Genomic DNA, 21,683 nt, shown 5'->3' with positions numbered 1-21,683 from the left:
CGAAAATAAAGAAATAAATTAATAAAAAAAACAAAAACAAAAACAATGATTTAAAAAAACCAAAAGGAACGTGATATTGTTCTACCACCTGTGCCCGACCAATGTCAGCCCTTTGTCATATGGGGCAGTGCTGTCTAATGGTAAAGCTTGCAGTATCAGATCCCTAATCCCTTCTCCTACCCCCTCCCATGGGGGTTCAGTGGGTACATCTGTATTTCATAGAACCTGAAACTCTGATTTTACAAAGGAGCTGGAGGTCTGGGGAAAGAACTGGTCTGATCTCAGTTAAGAATGCAACTTTATACCTGGACGATACTATTGCACTTTAGCACCTCATGTGTTTGAAAATGAGACCTTCACGAAGACCTCATGGGCAGGAGACGCAGGCAGGAGAGGGGACAGACTGAAGCTTTGTGACTGACTGATCAACTAGCAGAGGTCCAGCTGACTTCCAGGCCTACCGCTGATTTACTATCACCAGAGCCACATAACACACCTTCCACATAGGGAACCAGCAGAAAAATGAGTTTGAAGAGCATTTTAGTTAAATCCAAGGTCATTTTGATCTTTAGTGAAAGTCATTCTGTTCCTACACGCTCCCCACACCCTGACCCCCCTTCCTAGAACCAAATGGGTTCTGAGATTAAGGTGGAAGTGACAAACCTGGAGGTGACCAGGCTTTACTTTATCATCTCTTTCTTCTTCTTCCACATCTGTTCCTGGTCTTACTCTTCCTGGTTCTTCTGCAGGGAGCGGTCCAGCAACTGTGTCAAGCAAAATCACACACCCTAAGGATGACCTTCACAGACTCCTCCCATGGAGGCAGTTTTCAAAAGGTCTTCCTTCCTACCCCCTCCCCCCACCAAATCAATCTTCATCTCAGGAGCCCTGAAAGGCACATATTACCTCAACATTTAATATTTAATACATCCTTTAGATCTAGTTCTGATAACTTCCAGTTGCCCCCAATTCACTCTTTGTAAGACAATTCTACCTGAATCACAAGGTTAATAACCTGACTGCAAACCCAGCATCCTTAAGCTATCTATGGTCACCCTGGCAACTCACTATAAAGGTCTTCTTTTTAAAAGATTTCAGAAAAGTAATTTCAGTCATCAAGATTACATATTGCACAGAACAAAAAGCTTTATTATTCTTACCGTTCTCTGGATGTAACTTTACGTCTCTTTTCCTCCTATGTGAAGAGAAGGGAAAAAGAGAAAAACAATCTTTCAAAAGAAGATCAAAACCAAAAGCATGAGTCAAAGTATTAAATAAATATATTTGATGTGGTTAAAAACAGGCGTTGGGGGGTAATCTGGGTTTGGGGGAGATCTGGGCAACCTTCAGTCTGGTGTTGATGTCCCACCACCCTCAAAACAAAGAGAGGCCCAGAAGCTGGCCCAGCGCATGTCTGCGCACTAGAGGTCATCTAGTGATGCTACGTAAGTCAAAGATCCACCTCATGTCAGGAATTTGTTAATACTAGAAAAAAACCAAAGTAGTAATTTGGGATTCACAGCAGGAAGTGATGATGACAACCTAAACTGGACACCAGCTCTTCTCTGATGAACACCTTAGTACACTGCTTCCCTAAGTTCACAACACTTGCCAACTCCAGGATATCTGTATTTATGTATTTAAGAGGGATAAAAATATTGTGGTGATGAAACTGATCTACGTCTTGTTTGAGGTGGAGGTTACAAGAATGCATGTGTGCATACACGTGACTATACATGCACAGTGAATAAAGTCTGTAGATTACGCCGATGTCCATTTTCTGGTTTTGCTATTACAGTTATGTGAGACATCACCATTGGAGAAAGTTGGGTAAACTACACAGAACCCTTCTGTACTATATTATACGGAATTCAGCTGTATGTGTATACATAAAATTCTGCCTCCAGACTGCCTTTAGACTTGAGCTACAATATCAACTCTTCCCTGGGTCTGCCTCTCTTGGCCTGTCCTGCATATTTCAGACTCGCCAGCCTGAAGTCGTGTGACTCAGTTGCTTAAATTAATCTCATATACACAGACGTCACTGGGTCTGTTTCTCTGGAGAACCCTAAGATAGATTTTATACTAATATACTACAGTAATATATACATACATATAACCTGAAACAATACAGAAGAAACATAAATGCTCGCCTCCCGAAGGAAGGACAGGACGGAGAGGGGGGAGTACCACCCCTATGTACCAAACAGCCTTTTGTACTGCTGCCAGCCCGGTCGCCCCAGATTCAAGCAGATGTAATGGCGTGTGGCCCAGGCAGTGGCTACACAGCTAAGGATTTTAAGGCACAATGCAGCGAGATGCCAGGGCCACAGTCACACACGTGGAACATTCTAAAGCCAAGAGTGGTTGGTTGCAGGATTCCACACATGGGCCCCCGAGGGCACTCTGGAGGCCGTCGCAGACCCTCAGGTCCCACGTGAGGAGACAGCCCACTAGAACACAGCAGGCGGCCCTCCTCCCAGATCTCACCCGGGTCAGCCTCCCGGGACCCGGCCTCCTCTGCACAGCACGGGGCAGGCTCACAGAGGGAAGAGCGGCCCAAACCCAAAGGTCACACCAAACCCCACGGGAGAAGAGTAAAGCAAGGTGATGAGGGGAGAGGGGAGGGGTCCCTCGGGAAGCTGGCCATTCAGGATTTCCAGCCTCTTCCACAGGAAGCCAGCTCACGAAGCACCAATACCTGTCCTGGGTCACACTCAGAGGACTTGCCCCCTGACCCCACAGCCCCGCTTCCCAAGCCTCCTCAATTCTGACGATGCTGACACGGATCAGCACTGAGGAATGGGGGAGCGCACAGCTGGGGGGCTGCTGGGAACTCAGGACTGGCCCACCCCGAGGCCCTGCCCCAGCAGGCGCCACACTCACCGGATGGTCTCGCTGATTTCGTGAGCAGCATCGTGGGGTTTGTCCTGAAAGACAACAGGACAGGGTTCAGAGCCATCCCTCCCCGCTCCGGAGATTAGGGCTACAAGAGGAGGCGGATGCTGCAGCCGCCGGGACTCCCCGCCTCATTTCCCGACCCGCGGGACCCACCAGAGAGCTCCACCCCCAGCGCTGGGGCCATGTCCTGCCACGTGGGACACGCTGGCTCCGGGAGCGCCTGTTCCTGCAGCGCCCTGCCGCCCAGCGGGCTGCGGGGAAGGGACCGGGACGGACTCAAAGCCCCTGACTCTCCTTCCCCAGGACTTCCCCGGGCACTCCTGCAGCCTGGAAGCCACAGGCCTGCCTCTGAGTCCCTGAACCACCGCAGGCCTCGGTTTCCATCTATAAAATGGAGAAACACCACTCCTGCAACCATCGGGAGCAGGTGAGCAGCTATCCTCCCTCCCGGCCACAGTGGCGCTCTCCTGGCCTCACTGCGCCCGGCGGGCTGGCCTCGCCGCTTTCCCAGAGGAGCACGTCGGAGGTCGCTCCGGCCTTTCGCTGGGGTCTTGGCGGCCAGCTAACCCAAGACCCCGCAGAAACCAAGTGAGGACGACGCATCGTGTGGACGGTCTGTAACTCCAGACTGCACCTCCGCCCCGCCGGTGAAGGTTCCTATCGCGGTGAGGAGGGGCCTCGAAGAGGACGCACAGCGAGAGGAGGGGCCACGAAGAGCAAGGGCTGAAGCCGGAGGTGAGATGGTCAGGCCCAGAGCTGCCAGCCCTGCCCCGGGACAGCGACTGCCCCTCTCAGACCAGGCCACCATTTCCACGCTTCACAGTGGAGGACGGCAATGCGGGCAGAGCCCCTACGGGCCAGGACACGGATGCCCGGAGGGTCCCAGGACAGGGTCCCCCCGCCCTGGCGCAGCGGTCCTAACAGGTCAAACAACTCCGGAAACACCCTTTGTGTCCTAAGCCTCATCTTTGCAACAGCAGCCCTACTGAGATATAATTCACACAGAATGGGCCCCTGCTTCAAGTATACAGTTCAGTGGGTTTTAATACATTCAGAGCTGGGCAACCATCACCTCTATCTAGTTCCAGAACATCCCATCACCCCATTATCAGACGCGCCCCAATCCCCTCCCCAGCCCCTGACAACACTAATCCACTCTCTGTTTCTGTGGATTTGCCCGTTCTGGACGTTTGTAAATAGAATTACGATATGTGACCTTTTGCCCAGAATCTTATTTTTTAAGGCAAAGGAAGAAAACAATCTTCTATCGTTCTTAATAATATCCTCCAACTTACCAAGGACGGAGTAGTAAATATCCATTGAACTCATATTGCTTAGACAAGGCCGGGGGCGGGAGATGGAGCACGCGTGGTCCAGCACAGGACAGCCCTGCAGACCAGTGGTTCCTGACACACGGGAACCGACCCGCAGCATCAGCACCACTGCTGACCCAGAAACCCTGGGGAAGAACCTCTGATGGGAACAATCGGCCCCAAGGCCTCCTGGTAAACGGCAGAAAACAGTGAGGACAGCTGGGTTTGGAAAACACTCTGGCAGCTCCTCAAAGGTTAAACAGTTAGCAAATGACCCAGTAATTCCTCTTCTGAGTGTCTGCCCAAGAGAAATGAGACTATTCATCCACACAAAACCCTGAATATTGGGCTTCCCTGGTGGCACAGTGGTTAAGAATCCGCCTGCCAATGCAGGGGACACAGGTTCGAGCCCTAGTCTGGGAAGGTCCTACATGCCGCGGAGCAACGAAGCCCATGCGCCACAACTACAGAGCCCACGTGCTGCAACTACTGAAGCCCGTGTGCCTAGAGCCTGTGCTCCGCAACAAGAGAAGCCACCGCAATGAGAAGCCCACGCACTGCAACAAAAACTAGACCCCACTCACCACAACTAGAGAAAGCCTGCGTGTAGCAACAAAGACCCAATGCAGCCAAAAAAAAACCCACACCAAAAACCCGAATATTAATGTTCACAGAGGCGTGATTCACAACCGCCAAAAGGTGGAAACCACCCAAATGTCCATCAACAGATGAACGAATAAACAAATGTGTCCCTCCACACACTGAAATATTATCCATCCATGAAAAAGAGTGAAGCACTGACCCTCGCTACAACGTGGATGGACCCTGAGAACACGATGCTCAGTGAGAGAAGCCAGAAGGACAAGGACACACAGGGTGTGATTCCACTGATGGGAAACGTCCAGAACAGGCAAGTGCACAGAGACAAGTGGGCTCCTGGTTGTCAGGGGCTGGGGAGGGGGATAGGAGGGATGCTAATGGGGATGGGGTTTCCTCTCGGGGTGATGGAATGTTCTAAAATTGGTAGTAGTGACGACTGCACTCAACGAATACACTACAAAGCAGGGAACGGCACGCTTTAGGTGGATTAGGTGAGGAGTATGAGAATTACACCTCAAAACAGCTATCAACAACAACAAAAACAGGGACTTCCCTGGCTGTCCAGTGGTTAGGACTCTGAGCTTTCACTGCCGAGGGCCCAGGTTCAATCCCTGGTTGGGGAACTAAGAACCCATGAGCTGCACGACGTGACGAAAACAAACAAACAAAAAACAACAACAAAATCTACAGGAGGAAATGCGAGGTATTGTTAAAAGCACCTCCACCTCAGCAGGAAAATACTGAGCATCTAAGACACTCACGTGGCCGACAGACTCTGTTCCTGGTCCACAACATTCAGTGATTCCAGACAGACAGTCCTGGCAGCCCAGAATTCCCTGGGCTCCTGTACCCACTGAAAGCAGAGAAGACGCCACGCTGTCCCGCAGGGTCTGCTCAGAGACAAACGCACACAGCACAGTGTACAAGGCGCTGAGGTAGTCACAGCATGAGGAGGAGGGTCTAGAACTTTCCACCAATGCTCTCCCGCGTCACACTCCTCCTGAGGGGAGCCGGCCCCCGTGTACTGAGGAGCCTCAGCAGCCCTGCGGGGGCCCACGTGCAGAGGAGCCACGGGAGGGGCCTCCTGGAAGCCAGGCATCCCACCCGGTCCGGACTTCGGATGGGGCAGCCCCGGCTGAAGCCCCTACTGCAGCCTCCTGTGGGACCCTCGGCCGGAATACCCTGGCCTGCCTGCTCTTAATCCCTGCCCTCAGAAACCATGGGAGGTCATCAGTGTGCGTCGTCTCAAGCTGCTAAATTCATGTCTGCATTTAGGCCGATACACTACCTTGCGAGCATGGCCCGTAAGAACAAGTCTTAGAGCCACAGGAGGACGTGACAGTACCCAGGAGAGTCTCATTCCGGTCACCACTGTGGAGTTACAAAACAGCGTGCGCGCTCTGAAAGGACCCCGTGAGCACGCGCGTGTGCCTGAGCATGCGCCGCGTGGCAGGCCCGTGCCGGCTCGGGCTGCGCTCCCTCCCTCGGCGCCCCCAGGAGGCTGGACGCGCCCCAGAGATGCTCCTCCTGCAGGAGCGGCAGGGGCCCTCACGGCACGCGGGCCGCAGTCCTGGCTGAGCCACCGCGTCTCAGGCTGCATCACGCTGACCTGGGAAGACAGGGGCCTGGAATGTGGTCTCATCTGTGATGAGATGAACTCAAGCTTTCCCAAGCTTTACAACCAGAACGAAAGGAAGGAAACAGTTTACGACGTGCCTTCTACGATCTGAGGATGCTGCTTTAGGGACTGGCCAGCTTCCAGCGACCGTCCTGAGTCGTATGATTTAAGATGCCCTGATCACCATCGATGATTCAGAAGCTCTCACAGCTTCTCGGCTGTGGTCTCTTCTTCTGCTTCACAGGCTTTCCGAACAGAGCGACGCCAGAAGCCGACCCAGAAAGGTCCGACTGAGAACAGCCCTGAGGAAGCCCGCGCTTAGGAGCACCCGCACCTCCTCCCCCGGGGGAGCCCTGGAACTCCGGGGTTTGAGGCCAGCCCTGGGCTCGCTGCACGGGACGCCCGGCCTCCCCGTCCCAGCCACAGCCCCGGCCCGCTGCTGGCTGCTTGCTGAGTCAGTGACTCACCCAGGCTCTTCTCACTAACGGCGTCAGAGCCTCCGCAGGAAGCCGCGCACAGGCTTAGCGGAATGCTGCTCACCACAGAGCCGGCGGCCTCACTCCGGGATCCTGGGAAAACAACCGCAATAAGCACAACCGTTCCCACCTGAAAAAGCACCGTGTGCAGAAGCCGGAGGCTGTCATCAGGCCTGAGCCGCCACCAAGCCCGTCCCGTCCGCACGCTCCCCTCCCCGCGGGGCGGGGGAGTCTGGCTGTCCCACTAGGCAGGCCCCTGCCTCCTCCTTGACCGTGAAGACAGGTGTGGGAACAGGAACTCCACCCGGACGCCCACAGGCCTGGCTCTGCCCCCGCTCATCCCCGCAGGCCCTGCGCCCGGCGTGAGGAGCCTGGACAGGAGGCCTCCTGGGTGCTCGCTGCCAGGACATGGCCAACCCCTGAGCACGCAGGCTGGTTCACGGTGACAGGGGCACGACATCTGGAGACATCGTCCCTGGAGGACCCGGCGAGAGGCAGGGGGCAGAGACTAGGGAGGAGACAAGACGTGGACTCCGTCCTCCTCTTCCCGCTTGCAGCAGGAAGACGCCGGGACCCAGGGGGCCTCCGAGGCAGGGGCATCACACCGGGACAAGCATCAGAATCCCTGGTCAGAGCGGAGTTCTGGGGCCCACCCGCAAACTTTCAGAGTCAGCAGGTCTGGGTCCCAGGAACCCGCATTCCTAACCAGTTCCAGCTGGTGGGGAAGCTGCTGGCCCAGGGGCCCCTGGCCTGAAGCAAGCAGGGACCACACTCTCTATCACCATCTGCTGAGGGCACGAGTGCCCAGGAGGTGCCGAGGGGGAGCACCCTGGGCCTCTGCCCGCGGTCCCCGCTCCCCAGCAGGCTGCAGGGGGCACGGCCTGCGGGCTGGGGGTCGCTGTCTTCTTCCCCGAGGCTCTGCACACCTCCGGAGCCCTGGGGTGGGGGCCAAGGCAAGTGGGACAGAGCGGCCAGGGTGGGATGCACACACTGTTTCCCAAAGTGGAGAAGCACAGCGGGAAGAGTCAAAGGCAGGGGAGATGGAACACGGCAGGAGGTCTGCCGGGTGTCTCTCTGTCTCTCCCAGTGGCAGGGCTTTGAGAGCAGAGATCTGGCTGGAAGAGTGGAAAATCCACAGAAGGCTCTCCGTCTGGGAGGAAAGCCAGGCGGGTGAGCAGAGGGCCCTGAGGCCCAGCGAAGGCGCTCAGCCTCACCTCTCAGCCTGCGGCCCCGCTGGGGAGCACCCACTCACCAGGGGGAGGGAGCAGCGGGGGGAGGCGGAGGGCCAGCGCCTGTGGTGGGCCTGAGTATTCAAGAAGCAAACAGGTTTTCACTTGAAAATGAGTGCATCTCACACGGGGCGGGGGTGGCAGAGAGACTGGCTGTGGAGCATCACACGGGTCCCGTCCACAGTCCGCCCCGGACGTCCGCAGGCCCCCAGCAAGGGGGTGCTGCCTGGCCCCAGGACCGTACCGGAGGACAAGCCAGGCCAAGGAGGGGAACCGCCTGGTAAAGCGATGCAAAGGAGAGAGCCAGGAAGGAGGCTCTCCTCCCACCGCCGACCCGGCCCTCTCCCCGCAGGGCCAGGCGACAAACCAGGCTGGTCTCGGGACCGAGCCGCGTCGCAAAACCCTGCCCGCGAGACCGGCACTGCAAGGAACCGTCAACATGGGAAAACAGGAAGGGGCTGACGGGACTCCATGAGGCCAAAGTCCAGCTGGAGGAGGAAGAGAGAAGAGGGAGCGGGCCCGTGGCTCCCAGGGCATGGACACGGTGCAGGACACGGTGGGCCCGTGGCCCTGACCCGGGCGGGTGGGACCCGCTGTGCACACAGGGGCCCCGATGACCAGGGTCCAAGGAAGGAGACCCCACGAGGGAGAGGGGTCTAGAGCCTCACTGTGCCCACAGCGGCCCCTGGCCACCTGGACGAGGGGCAATGTTGTGCGCTGGCCCACTCCAGTGACATGTGCTGTGAGCACAAGATGCACGCAGATTTCTAAGACAGAGCGTGCGCGCGCACACACACAAAGTAAAAGTGCCCTCCATTAATTCTTTAAATGGCACGTTGAAAACTCGCTTACATACAATGCTATGAAAACGTACCTCGCCTCCTCCTTTTGACTCATCACGTGGCTCCCAGGAGGGCACGCACGTGGCTCGTGTGCCACCTCACCTAGCGCCACACCTGCGGGAGCGTTTCCAGACCTGACCCTGACCCTGAGCTCCACGCCTGGGTCCGCAGCTCACGGAAGCCAGTCTGTGCAGAGCCAGGACCAGCCGGGACATCCTGCTGTCCGGGCAGCCGTCCTTCTGCAAGATGGGCATGGGTGTGTCCACAGGAGGACGGGGCGCCATGGGGGCTCCAGGGGTGACAAGACCATTTCTGTTGCTTCAATCCAAACTAGCCCACCTGTAAGAGCCCAGGCCGCCCAGCCACCCAAGGAGCCACTGCAAGTGCTGAGCGCCTGATGCCGGGGTCCGCGTGGAGGGGCCGTCGTGGAGTGACCCCAGTGGGACGGGGTAACGCGACGACCAAAAGTTCACCACCAGAACTTTTCTCGCCCTCACCAAAGAAAATACTTTACTGCCACAGAGCAGTCCGGCCTGAGGCCGAGGCCGGGAAGGGAAGGGAGGGAAAGCCCAGGGACGGAGGAGGCCCTTCCGAGGGGGCACAGCTGGAGAAGGACTCGCCTGGCGCTCCCCGAGCGACAAGCGGCAGCACGGCCTCCACCCCGCGGTCTCAAAGGCCAAGGCGAGCCGCACCCTCAGCCTTCCAGCTGTCTCCCACTCCAGCAAGGGGTCCTGTTAGCACCGTATCAGTTCAACTTGCATCACCCCACCCCAGGACCAAGCCAAACGAACGCCTCTCCAGGGGCCTCGAGACCCCACGACCTGGGCCACACACACGGGAGCATCACTCAGCCACACAAAGAGGTGAAGCCCTGCCATGCACAACAATGTGGACGGACCCTGAGAACACGATGCTCAGTGAGAGAAGCCAGACACAGAAGGACACACAGCGTGTGATTCCATTGATGGGAAACGTCCAGAACAGGCAGATCCACAGACACAGAGAGGGGGTTCCTAGTGTCAGGGACTGGGGCAGGGCACTGCGGGCCCTTTGTGCTGATAGAATGTTCTGGAATTAGACAGAGGTGATGGCTGCACAGCTCTGTGAATATAGTAAAGGCCATTAAATTGTACACTTCATATGGGTGAGTTCTGTGGTGTGTGAATGCGATCTCAACAAAGCTGTTATTTAAAAAGACACAAAACCCACAAGACCCAGCGCGGCTCCTCCTCCCCTTGTCCCGCCCCTTCACCTGGTGTCTGTCCCAGACCAGGTGTGGGCCCAGCGTGTCCTGCGGCCCCAGCACCTGCTCCCCGGTGGGAGCCTCACCCAGCACGCAGGGTGAGCACAGAGCAGACGCCAGGGAGCCACCTGCACACCAGGGGAAACGTGAGCCACCACCACCACGCAACATGCAAATCCTTCCCGAGAGCTCCCCGCCCCGAGCCCCACGACTCCCGCCGTCCCCATGGGCACCACCCCGTGGTGGCCCCCCGCCCCCCAGCACACAGCCTGCAAAACCCCTTCCCCACCCGGGAAAAGACGCGTCAGGTTTTCAAAGGACCAGCGTTCTCAGAGGTAACCTCTCTCACACACCGGCTGCCTGTGCACCTGGTGTGAGTCTGACGTGCTTTGCGGGCATCGGCCGCACACCCCATGACTAACTGAGGGGATTCAAACGGAAGCCCCTCAGAGATGAGGAGGCAACGTCATCCAAGTTCAATACTCCGTGAAGCACACAGCCTCCGACCTCCCAACTGCAGCTCACGGGAACCTGTGACTCGGCAGCCCTGCCAGGCGCCATGGACAGGAAGAGGGCCCGGTCCCACACGGGGGCGCCGAGGAACAGAGCCCCGGGCTAGGCACCGCGACAGCGGCCGTGGGTGGGGAGAGAGAGTCCGGGAAGGAAGAGAAAGGCGGGCGGTGAGGGAGGCACTACAGAGCCACGCATGAGCTGTGGAGGACCACGGACAGACACCCGGCACGTCCTCTGTGAACAGCCTCGGCAGGAGACCCGGCTGGTGGGAACGGCAGGAACAGCTTGAAGGGACAGAGAAGATGCCAAAGAGGCCCCCAGGCAGCACCCTCAGTGGGAGGAAGGAAACAGGACTGTCATCCCACAGCCAGGGAGACAAGGCGCACGCACTGGGGAAGAGCGCCAGGACCACGAGACGTGCGCCGGGCCCGGGACCCAGGGATGCACAGACACAGCCAGTCGCACCCTACAGGTCCCCGAATTCAAAAGGGACACCAAACACTCTGTATCTTGATTGTACCAATACCAATGAAATCATTGCATCGGTGCGTAGCTTTGTAAGATGCCACCATCAGGAGAAACTGAGTAAAGAGAACGTGGGATGTGTCCGACTTATTTCTGACGGCTGTGCAAGAATCTATGATCATCTCAAAATAAAAAGTTTAATTTAATTAAGGAAAAAAGGACGCAGCTCCTAGAGGTAGACTGGGGGCGGGTCCCCTGCAGCTCTGCCGCCTCCTGCCTAGTGAATATCCAAAGGGCAGGCTGCCTCTGGCTCCTCCCACCAGGAACAGAGCATACAAGCGGCATTTGGATGTTAGGGACCGAAGCACGAAAGCTAACAGCCACGTACGTAAGGAATACCAGGCTTTTCTGGTGATCCCTTCCTCTTTAAAGAGGCTACTTCACCCATGGAAAGTCATCAAAGGGTTAACCTGCCTTCCACCTGAGCTTAGATTAGGCAGGACTCACACCAGCAGAGGTCAGATCAGAAAATATTTTCTGAGTCACAGGGAGGGATGACTCACTCCGCCGCCCACTTCAGCTACTACTCACAGTCGAGTGAAGGGCGTGACTGCTCAGCGGGCATTCATCAGAGACTCATGGGGTCTCAGGAGGAAGCCAGAAGCAGCAGGGGACAGTCACGCTGGGGCCGCTCCAAGCCCACAGCCTCAGTGAGTCACGGAGGGGAAGGACCGCTGCACGCCCTCGCTGGCTCCTGCCCTGCCATCAGGCAGCCGAAGATACCACCTGCTTCCTCCTGAGCTGAGACCCGGTTTTCCCACCAAAAGAAGGGCCATCCTGCTTTAGAAATGCCACCGTGAGCTATAAGTGGATATCTGGGAACTCTCAGTCACAGAAGGAACAAAACTCGCCCTGCACCCCGCCCTCCTATTTGTCAATTGCGCAAAAGCCCATTTTAGAGGCTGGACATTTCCGCGTACAGGCGGTTGTGGCTGTTTGCACTTCCTCCTGCGGGTTTCCCCTCCTCAGAGAAGCCACCCACACCTCCCCCAGGGGCAAATCTGGCAGCCCCACCCTCTGGGAACTCAGCTGATCCCATATACGGGGCACTACACCTCAGCTGAACTTCTGTGTTTATAGATCACCTACCGTCCTTAGTTCATAAGTTTCTTGAGAATAAGAATACTGTCACCCTCAGAATGGGAGAAAATATTTTCAAACCAATCAACAGACAAAGGATTAATCTCCAAAATAGATAAACAGCTCATGCAGCTCAATATTAAAGAAACAAACAACCCAATCCAAAAATGGGCAGAAGACCTAAATAGACATTTCTCCAAAGAAGACATACAGATGGCCAAGAAGCACATGAAAAGCGGCTCAACATCACTAATTATTAGAGAAATGCAAATCAAAACTACAATGAGGTATCACCTCACACCAGTTAGAATGGGCATCATCAGAAAATCTACAAACAACAAATGCTGGAGAGGGTGTGGAGAAAAGGGAACCCTCTTGCTCTGTTGGTGGGAATGTAAATTGATACAGCCACTATGGAGAACAGTATGGAGGTTCCTTAAAAAACTAAAAATAGAATTAACATATGATCCAGCAATCCCACTACTGGGCATATACCCAGAGAAAACCGTAATTCAAAAAGACACATGCACCCCAATGTTCACTGCAGCACTATTTACAATAGCCAGGTCATGGAAGCAACCTAAATGCCCATCGAGAGACGAATAGATAAAGAAGTTGTGGTACATATATACAATGGAATATTACTCAGCCATACAACGGAACAAAATTGAGTCATTTGTCGAGATGTGGATGGATCTAGAGACTGTCATACAGAGTGAAGTAAGTCAGAAAGAGAAAAACAAATATCGTATATTAATGCATGTATGTGGAACCTAGAAAAATGGTACAGATGAACCGGTATGCCGGGCAGAAGTAGAGACACAGATGTAGAGAACAAACGTATGGACACCAAGGGAGGAAAGCCACGGGGGAGTGGGATGGTGGTGTGCTGAATTGGGCGATTGGGATTGACATGTATACACTGATGTGTATAAAATTGATGACTAATAAGAACGTGCTGTATAAAATAATAAATAAAATAAAATTCAAAAATCAAAAAAAAAAAAAAGTATACTGTCTACTGTCCTCAGCGCCCCCTGGAACACTCACTGTAAATATCCAGGAGGTGCTTGCAGAATGAATGAATCAATGAACAAACAAGCTCACTCATTTCAAACGTGCGGTCACATGAGTAATCTGACCTTCTCAGAAGTTAAACTTCTGGAAGGAGCCCATTTTCTTAATGTATTCAGCATCGAGTCATCACAAAATATGAACTCTTATAAAGTACTGCCCCCTCACTTCCCATGAGAAAGCAAAATTCCTCAGCAGGGAAATGGGAGGGTAACAGACGTTACCCACAAAACTTTAGGAAGGCTGCGGCTCGCTGAGCACTTCACTAGGGCCCCTGACCGCCTGCCTGGTAGTAGGACAGACACACCAGGAATGGCTGCTGACCGGCAGAAAGAGCGCCCGGCCAGGCAGGCAGCACACCCCGCACCCTGCCAAGCGAGGTCCGGCCAGCAAGGGAAAGACACTCTCCACTTCAGAACCGCCCACCACTAGAAAGCCAGGTCCTGCCAAGGCCTGGGCACACAAGGCCTCCCTTACAAGGGTTACAAATCTGTGGCCTTGCTCTGCCTCGAATAAAAGACAGTGATGGGGACAACGTGACCATCTCCAGATGAACTTTCAACTTCGTTTCAAGTGCCTGGGTGCTGGGTCACAGTGGATTTCTAAACTCTTCCAATACTCAAAAATACCAATTTCTAAGATGCAGAAGGGTTGTTAAACATACACTTAGCACAGACCCTAGTCCCACTCCCGGGTATTTTCTCAAGTCAGGTAAAAACCCAAGTTCACGTGGAAACCTGCCCTGGGATGTTTACTGCAGGTTTATTCCTGATCCCCTCAAAACTGGAAACATCCCACAAGTCCTGCCACCCGCAGGTGAATGGACAAACGGAAAATGGAATACAACACAGCAAGAAAAAGGAGTGACTTCTCATACCCGCAACACAGGGATGACGGACTTCCCTGGTGGTCCAGTGGCTAAGACTCTGCGCTCCAAATGCAGGGGCCCGGGGTCCAACCCTGCTCAGGGAACTAGATCCCTCACGCCACAACTAAAACATACTGCACGCGGCCATGAAGATCCCATGTGCCACAACTAAGACAGCACAGCCAAGTAAATAACTAAATAAATAAATATTTAAAACAACAACAACAACAACAGCAACAAACAAACCAGGGATGAACCTCGCATAGGTTTTGCTGAGCCAAAGCAGGCAGAATCTAAAAGCTACATGCTGTTGTTCCGTTTATCTGACTTTCTGGAAAAGCCAAAACCTTAGGGACAGAGAGATTAGTGGCCAAGAGGCTAGAGGCGCGCTGGCGCCAAAAGGCAGCAAATGGGATGACGGGATTGCTCTGCCACCTGACGGCAATCATCTGTCAAAACTCCTACAACTGTGCACTACAAGTGAACTATGCTTCACGGCTACTAAGGATAAACAAATTATTACATTTTGAAAAATGTGCCGGCCAGCCAACCCATACATGACAAGTGCAGTAAGAGGGCTGGGGAGGCGAGGCAAGTGGATCAGCTGGAGTTCTGAAGGTTGTCCCCACTTTCAGTTTCCCACCCCTGGGATGTCTCCCCGCCCTGCCCAATGCTCAGGCCGCCCACCCGGGCCACCCAGAGTTACCCAACCGGAAAAGCCAGAACCCAGGCTCAACCGCGCCTCCGGGCACAGGAAGAGCAAAAATAGAAAGCGCCAGTGCGCAGTGGCGGGCTGGAAACCCTCCGACCTCGGAGAACTGCGGAGAACCGGGACCGGAGTCAACAACGGCTCCCAGGCGGTCCCAGCGTCCCGACCCCGCCCCCGGCCTCGACACGCTTTCCACAAACTGACACACACGGAGCCCGCGCGAGGGGTGGGTCGCGCGGGCTTCCCCGCCGGGGCCCCTGGAGGCCAGTCCCCTGAAAGCCGAGCGCACGAAAGGGCGCCCCAAAGGTGCCGGCCCAAGGCGCCCGCTGCGCTTTCCCTCCTGAAGGTGGGCTGTGGGGCCCAAACGTAAACCCTGAGACAAGAACACGCGCACCACGCCGCCACGGGGGACGAGATGCTGGGTGCCCACCTGCCCGGACACCCTGCATTTCTGGAATCACCGGACGCCTGTGTAAATTTCCGTTTGGCGTGTCATTTTCCAAAGGCCACTCAAGATCAGGGGACAGGATGCCTCCTCTCCAAGGGTCCAGCCAGTCCACCCACTAAAATTACGGGACACAATGCCTCCGTTCCAAGGGGCCTGCCAGCCCACCCATTCAAATTAGGGGAGACAACGCCTCCTCCCCAAGGGTCCAGCCAGCCCACCCACTCAAGATCAGAGGGACAAAATGCCTAACTAAAACAAAACAAAACAAAAACACAAAAAACTGGAGAGAGGGAGGAAAGGGTGTCCTCAAAAATAAAAAAACTAAGCACGTTGACAGCGCTAAGAATAAACTACCAGGAAAAAGAAACCCGACGTGTCAGATCATAAAGTACGGAAGGGCAAGCCCGCCGGCAGTCCAGGCCCAGGGGGACCGGGATCCCCAGCCCTACAGAGCCAACGGCAGCCCGGCTCGGGCGCCCCTCGGAAGCGCGGGGTCCCCGCGGCCAAGTCTGCGCCCCCGGCCGGCCCCGGCTCCCTTCTGCCCACTATGCGCGCGGGGGCTGGAAACGGCCGCGGAGAACTACGGCGGGGCGGAAAGGGGGGCTCCAAAGAGGGTCTGGCGACTCGAGTCGCTCCGTTTCTCGGTGGGCTCAGCGCGCGCCGTGGGGGAAGAGGGGCGGGAGTCCGGGAATAGGGGACGGGCGGCACTCACGTAGACTGGCAGCGGCCACGGGTAGACGGCGGGCTCGGCCCACACGGGCGACTCCAGCCTCAGCCCCAACTTCTCCCCCATGTTTTCGCGCACGCCCCCCGCACCAGGCTAGTCTGGCGGTTTGGGGAGGGGCGGGGCGCCGCCGGCGGGGGCGGGGCAGGAGGGGCAGGCGGGCGGGTGGGAGGCTGAGGGGAGGGGGCCTGGCCTGGGCCTCAGCCGCCGCCGCGGCGCTCCCGTCCAGCCCCCGGCTCCCTCTTTGTGCTCACAGGCCCGGGACCTCCAGCGCTGCCGCCAACTCGGGCCAGCGTGAGGCGAGCACAATGAGCCGGGGCCGGGCTGAACCACTCACTCATGGCGCGCGCGCCGCCCGCCCCGTGGACTCGCCCGCTCTCACGCACGCACGCAAGCACACACGCACGTCTTCAGCTGCCCCCTGCCACCCCCACCGGCCCGAAGTGGGGACCAGGGAAGACCCCCTCGGGGCCTGGGGTGGCAGGTTCGGCTCCCGCCCTTGACGTACCGTGACACCTCCCCCCCCAATAATAAGACTATAATTCCTCATTAAGTATGACAGCCGGAATCCCGGCTTCTGTTCACAAAAATGCCAAGTGTTTAGCCTATGCTAGGCACCAGACCCTGGACGCTCAGTACTGGAAAAAAAGGAAATGCCCTGCCCTCATGGCACTGCCATTTTAATTGGAATAGTAGTGACAATGGTCAAGGGAGAAAATAAAGTGTCATCATCGCCACGGGGATGGTTAATCTCATGTGCGCACTGCGTGGGGCCCCGGCAACCACAAACATTATTCCAGCTGTGGCCAGGAAGGTATTTTTCAGAAGAGATGAAAACTGAAATTGGTCCACTTTGCGTAAAGGAGATTGTCAATGCCGCGGCGTGGGTGGGCATCGTCCATCAGTTGAAGGACTGGAGAGAAAAATGAGGTTCCGTAGAAAGAGGGAACTGTTCCTCCAATGGCCTTGGGACATGAGCTCTTCCCAGTGTCTCCAGCCCAGAGTCCTGCCCTGACTTGCCTGCCTCACGGTCACATGAGTCAACTCCTTAAAACAAAACTATATATGTAAAAATACTGAATATATACAAGCCTATTAATTTGTATATGTGTGTATACATATTATATATATGTATACACATATGTTTATATGTGCGTGCGTTTGTAGTATATGTGTAAGTACTATATACAGTATACATACAAGCTTATATATTTGTGTGTATATATTGTATACATGTATGTATGTGTATATATATAGTATACATATTATAAATATGAACATGCTGTATATATACACACACCCATATATTGATATATGGGTGTGTGTATATATACAGTATATGTGCATTGTATGTATGTATGTATACAGTGTATATTTATATATAGGTGTGTATATATGTTGTATACCTGTATGTGTATATGTTTCTAGGTATTATATGTATATATGTATATACTATTATATACACACTTGCGTATGTATTTATATGTGTATGTACATGCACATATTTACATATAGGTGTGTATGTGTGTGTATACATTGTATATATGTATGTGTATATATCTTATATGTATGATATATGTATGTATATATACGATGAATTTATATATACAGTACATATATATTTTTATGTTATATGCTTTTATATGTAGGTGTATATGTGTGTCTATATGTATGTACGTGTATGTATTGCATATATTATATGTGTATGTATGTATACTATCTGTATACACACCTAAATATCTTTGTATGTGTGTATGTATGTATGATATATATGTACCTAGGTGTGTATATTGCATATGTTATACGTATGTGTACATACTGTATATATACAAACTATGCATTTTATATGTGTGTATGTATAGTGTATATGTATGTGTGTATTGTATATATTATGTGTATATGTGTGTATGCATACTGTATATATACAAACTATGCATTTTATATGTGTGTATATATGTATGTGTTTATTGTATATACTATATGTGTATATGTGTGTATGCATACTTCATATATACACAGCTGTATATTTTTGTATGCGTGTACATATGTACGTGTGTGTGTATATACACACACACACCCTATGGATTCTGTTTGTCTGGAGAACCCTCACTGATACGGACACATATGACAATTGAGCACCTGCTCTTTGCCAGCCAGGGAGCCAAAGGCTTGTCCTTTCGGTGTCTCCCTTAAGTGTCACAAGTCCCAGGAGGGAAGGTGATGCGGCTCCTACCAGTTGAGGTGCCTCAGGGTCAGTTAGGTGGACAGGGCGGGGGGCTGGAGCCTGGTGGAGCCCAGGTGGAGTTCTAGCAGCAGTACAGCCTAGCAGTCCCACTTCCCCGGGTGCTTCTCACAAAGACGCCGAGGGAGAGACGGGATCTGAAGGAGGGGATGAGGAAGCTTCCGTGGGTCCGCAAGCCCAGACCAAGGCTGACTCGTCAAGGGTGTTAGAGGTCAGGACTGTGGTTACCCTGGGGGTGGGCTTACACAGAGCCATTCACATTCTGAAAAAGTATCCATTCTGCTCTTGTTTGTATGTTTATCCCCCTCCCCCAAATCTTTTAAAAACAGATTCTCTTGGTTGCTGGGAACACACACGGGGAAGCTGTGTGTGAGGGGTTATGATCCAGGGGACAGGGAGGATAAGCCCCCCACTCGTAGGGCCGGGAGTGGCTCAGCTTTGTGAGCTGAGGATGGCCCACGAGGTCCCAGAGAGAAGGGTCCCTGCTCCGTCCCTGCTCTGTGCACCCCATTCCCAGCCTGAGAAGCCCAGAGCCACCCCCCACTCCACACACACACACCAGGGAGGAGAGCCAGTCACCCTGGCTTCCAGGCTCCGGCTCCAAGGCTCCCGGCACTAGGAGCTATTTTCAGCTTTCATGCTCTGTCTGTCTCTCGCCCGCTCCCTCCCTCCCTCCCTCCCTCCTCCGCTTCTTCCCCTCCCGCTCCGTCTGTCCTCCCCTCCACCCTGCATTTCTACACAGGATGGCTCACAGACAGCTGGTCCCCGTGCCCACTTGCCACCATTCGATGGATGTCAAAGCAAGCCCTGGGGATTTCCCTGGAGGTCCAGTGATTAAGACTCTGAGCTTCCACTGCAGGGGGCGCGGGTTCGATCCCTGATCAGGGAAATAAGATCACACATGCCGCACGGCACGGCCAAAATAAATAAATGAATAAAAAATAAAGTTATAGTGATGAAACAGCCCTAGTGGTGCAAGGATGGGACGTATAGCTCTATGGTATAGAATAAAGGTCCAGAAACACATATATAAGAACTTGATATGACAGAAAGTGGGGAAATTAAGGAGTTTTCAATAAATGGCATTAGGACAATTGCATATCCATGTAGGAAAAAGTAAATTAGAAAAAAAAAAAAAAGCAAGCCCTGGTCAGGTGTGACCTTGGGCCCAGGGCCATTGGCACACGTTGTCATGTGGGACGTTCTTCCTTAGACTCCTCCCTCCCTCCTGTGTCACTGTCACTTCCTCCAGAACCTTCCTGGACTCCCCTACACAAGCCCGGGGTGTGCCCTCACCCGCCCTGGATCACCAGAATTCCAATCCCGGCCCACCCTTCCCCGCCAGGTAAAGAACTGTGCATGGTCAATAAGACCGTAGAGGTCATTGGCCATTGCTATTGCAGCTGGAATTGTTACTGTGTTTAGATAGGGTGACCAACACCCGCCCCCAGTTTGCCCAGGACCGCTCAGGTTTGAGCGCTGGAACTCTGGGGAAACCCTTAGTCCCGGGGAACCCCAGAAGGCTGGTCAGCCTATTTAGGATGGATCTTTCACTTGATTTCCCAACCCCCGAGAGCCAGAAAGGGAATCTCCCCCCTCCTTCCATTGTAACCTTCATTCATTCATCCACTCATCCCTTTATTCAACTCCTTTATTCAGCAAGTATTCAGAAGAGTGTCTACACAGCAGACACTCTTCTAGGTGCTGGGGACATAACAGCATCCCTGTCCTCAAAGAGCTCACGTTCTAGCGAGGGCAGCAAACAGTAAACTGAGAAGGTGTGATTTATTACATGGGGATGATGTCTCAGAGACCACTGCAGGGCAGGGGAGGTGGGAGAGGAAAGGGGCAGTTCTAAATGCAGGCGCTGACGGGATTGGGGCAGACCTTGCCCTGTGCCAGGCTGGTTGCTTCAACACAGCTGTCCTCGCCCAGGGCCATCCCGCCCCCGCCTCACCCAGTTCTTCCGTGATGTGTGGGGAAAATCTGTGGTTGTCACAACTGGGGGTGAGGGGCCCCTGGAATCAAATGGGTGCGGCCAGAGATGCTGCTGAACCCCACACAGTGCCCAGGAGGGGCCCTCAGCAGAGGATGACCCGCCCCGAATAACCCCAGTGCCGCGGGGGAGACCCTGCACTAATATTATTCAGACCCGCTGGTGCCCCCAGATTCCTGCACAGGCAAGGACTCTAACCGGGTCACCTCTGTATCCCGAGGTGACCTAGAGTGGGGCAGCCAGGAGGGCTGAGATGAGTATCGGGGGTGAAATGACAAATCTCTGTGCCCACTCTCCCCACCGCACCCCAGGGCCGATGGCCTCTATCTCCTCCCTGTGCAGGTAGCTTTTCCCTGAGCCATTTCTTCTTGTCAAGGTCCCTGTCTCAGGTTGGGTTCCCCGAAGATGACATTGAGAGCAAGGGTTGGAGTGCAGGTGGTTGATGTGAGACGTGCAGGAACAGATACAGCTGCCAAAGGGTCCCGCAATTCCACTCCTGGGCATAGATCCGGAGAAAACTCTATTTCAAAACCATACATACACCCCTGGGATTTTCCTGGTGGTCCAGTGGATAAGACTCTGCGCTTCCAGTGCAGGGGGCATGGGTTCCATCTCTGCTCAGGGAACTAAGATCTCACATGCTGTGTGACAAAAAAAGAAGAAAGAAAGAGAGAGGGGGGGAAGGAAGGAAGGAAGAAAGAAAGAAAGAAAGAAAGAAAGAAAGAAAGAAAGAAAGAAAGAAAGAAAGAAAGAAAGAAAGAAAGAAAGAAAGAAAGAAAGAAAGAAAGAAAGAAAGAAAGAAAGAAAGAAAGAGAAAGGAAGGAAGGAAGAAAGGAAGAAAGAAAGAAAGGAAGGAAGGAAGAAAGAAAGAAAGAAAGAAAGAAGAAAGAAAGAAAAAAAGAAAGAAAAGATACATACACCCCAATGTTCATTGCAGCACTATTTACAATAGCCAAGACATGGAAGCTACCTAAATGTCCACTGATGGATGAATGGATAAAGAAGATGTGGTACATATATACAATGGAATATTATTTAGCCATAAAAAGAATGAAATAATGCTATTTGCAGCAATGTGGATCAACCTAGAGATTATCATACTAAGTGAAGTAAGTCAGAAGAGAAAGACAAATATCATATGATCTCACTTATATGTGAAATCTAAAATACGACACAAATGAACTTGTCTACGAAACAAAAACAGACTCACAGACATAGAGAACAGACTTGTGGTTGCCAAGGGGGAGAAAGAGTGAGGGAGAGTTGGATTGGGAGTTTGGGG

General features: G+C 53.6%; 1 protein-coding gene across 1 annotated transcript in view; it reads right to left on the bottom strand.

The window, feature by feature from the left end:
* Nucleotides 1-16,533, bottom strand: part of LOC309663182 (centrosomal protein of 78 kDa-like) — a 58,831-nt gene extending 42,298 nt beyond the window's left edge. Inside the window, 3 exon segments of the mRNA XM_082466722.1 lie at nt 664-1,195; nt 2,887-2,930; nt 16,152-16,533. The gene's annotated coding sequence lies outside the window, so the exon portion shown is untranslated.
* Nucleotides 16,534-21,683: the final 5,150 nt, after the last annotated feature.

This window comes from Balaenoptera physalus (genome assembly GCF_965194825.1).
Source record: "Balaenoptera physalus genome assembly, chromosome: 1".
NCBI classification, from domain to species: Eukaryota; Metazoa; Chordata; class Mammalia; order Artiodactyla; family Balaenopteridae; genus Balaenoptera; species Balaenoptera physalus.
The sequence above is the reverse complement of the archived record's forward strand: the minus strand, read 5'-3'. Positions and strand labels throughout refer to the sequence as shown.